The sequence below is a fragment of the Octodon degus genome, unplaced genomic scaffold (assembly GCF_000260255.1).
Source record: "Octodon degus isolate 3935 unplaced genomic scaffold, OctDeg1.0 scaffold00121, whole genome shotgun sequence".
NCBI classification, from domain to species: domain Eukaryota; kingdom Metazoa; phylum Chordata; class Mammalia; order Rodentia; family Octodontidae; genus Octodon; species Octodon degus.
In genome coordinates, this window is record NW_004524697.1 from 4,093,075 (window position 1) to 4,095,281 (window position 2,207).

The window sequence follows — 2,207 nt, forward strand, 5'->3', positions numbered from 1 at the left end:
AACTGTTCCATTGTAAAGAAGTGGGTGTTTTTAAACAGTATCCCATTTGTGTATTACAAAAAGGCATAATCTGCAAATACATAAAAACATCCCCAGGCACCTCCGTCCAAAACACCGTGCTCTTCCTGGGTTAAAGAATGCTTTGTAGAGCAACAGTGAATGGCTTGTCTTGTGCTCATTTTCTAAACAAAATATGAGGTTCCTGAGGTCACTATTTGTACTTTAAATTTGCTGGGCAATTTCTTTATTACTGTTGACATTTCATTTTTTACTTGGGTGATTATTTATGATCTGGTTTCCTCTGCAGCCTTGTGGATTTGCTTTTTTACTTTGGTTGGTATCATTTAACAAATTTCAGGTGTGTGTCTTACATTTTCTTCTATTGTAGTATCCTGGACTTGTTCAGAGTAGGCTGGAGGTCTGAAGTCTGAGGTTGCATTTTGTTCCTCTGTCTTGTTATTTTCTATTTCAAACATTTTAATTTTTTTGTGTTAATTTTGTATGTTTTTTTCAAAATAGACTTTAATGAGAAAAATATAGCATTGCATATTTTAAAACATGACTTGTATAATCAGCAAGTTTTATGTTTCCTATGTAAATCTTATGTTTAATAAATGTATGTTTATTTGCAAATACAGTGCAACATCTTATTCTACTTGACAGTGAGATTTATAATGCTGACATCTTCGTAAGGTTTATCTGTTTTGGGATTGACTTTGACGTTGGAGATCCTCTGCACAACTTCCATTCCTTTGGTCACTCTTTCAAATACTGTGTGCTTATTGTCAAACCAAGGCATTGGTACTACTGTTGTGAAAAACTGATCCATTAGTATTTGATCCAGCACTGGCCATGGTGAGGGTGTATGGGCTGTCATGTCTTAGTGCTGAATGAAATTCATATTCAAATTTTCCTCCCCATATGCTTTCTGCCCCCATACCAGTACCTTAATTATATGGTGAAAAGTATGCCCATTATAGTAACCATTTCTAGTACGAACACAGAAATTTTTCACTATCTTAGAGCACTCAATGGGAAAAAGTTTGATGTGAATGTCTCCATGCTGGTGTGGATAATGGCACTCTCTGACACTCGCTTCAGTCCTTCAGCTTGAGTAGCTGCCATGACTTCTTCAATAGAAGGCTTCTCATTAAAAATATGTCTGTCAGAATCTGCACTTTTTATATCTTCTAGTTCTCACCTGGTAAACATAAAAAATCTATTCTTTTTGAAAGATGTATAGACTATCGTTAGATCAGCTGTAATATTCTGAAGAACAGGATTTCAGAAGCTTTCATCTCAATAGCGGTTGCACATGATGTTGCAATTCATGCTATTCCTTGAAACAGAGCCAGTTGCATCACTCTAACATTAATTTCCTTGCTTTCCTAAGATCCGCGCACACCAATTTGTCTCTACATTTATAACTTTAATGCCCAGCATTGTTCCATATAGCACAAAGTGGCCAGTTTTATCAAAAAAATATATTAATTAATCTCACAGCATCTATCTTCTCCAGCTCACATTCTATAGCCATTTGTTGGCCGAATTCCATGTCTGGTCGCTGTTGCCTCATCTGCTGCAGTGAAGTAAACATACTTAATAATTCATCAAAGACTCCCATGAGTTTTCCTGTTAAAAACCTGAAAATTCTAACTTTTCTATCAGAACCAATAGTAGCTATTTTCTTCCCATCAGGTGAAAATCATACGCTGGTTAGATAAGTTTTACACTTGGAAAATTCATATAGATCTGTATCAGTTTTATACTCCCCATTTACGTTTTTTGGAAGCTTATACTCATGAGGAGGCCCAGTCCAATGCTCAGTCATTCCAGATTTGTCAGAAGACATCACTGCTCTGTAAACTGGGTTCAGCCGTATCCGAGTAAGAGGTGCTGCGTGTAGTTCACCAACTCTATGAAGGAGTTGATTATCTCCTCGACCGTCATAAATGAAAATTTTTCCTGTGCTCTTCTCAGAAGCAGCAACTGAAGATATGGCATCTCCTGGGCAATAAATCCACTCACACTGTCCTGGAAGGTAGCCACGCTTTAGCATACTGATCATGTCAAAGTTCACAACATCAAACACCTTCATTGCTTTATCATCACCACAGAATAGAACAATGCTCCCAGGGGCCAGGGAGATGGCTCAGTAGATTAAGCGCTTGCCTGGCAAGTGCAAGGGCCTGAGTTCAATCCCTGGT

At 37.7% G+C, this 2,207-nt stretch overlaps 1 pseudogene; it reads right to left on the bottom strand.

Moving 5' to 3' along the window:
• Positions 1-510: 510 nt before the first annotated feature.
• LOC101568077 lies at positions 511-2,116 on the bottom strand (annotated as a pseudogene).
• Between the last annotated feature and the right edge of the window lie 91 nt (positions 2,117-2,207).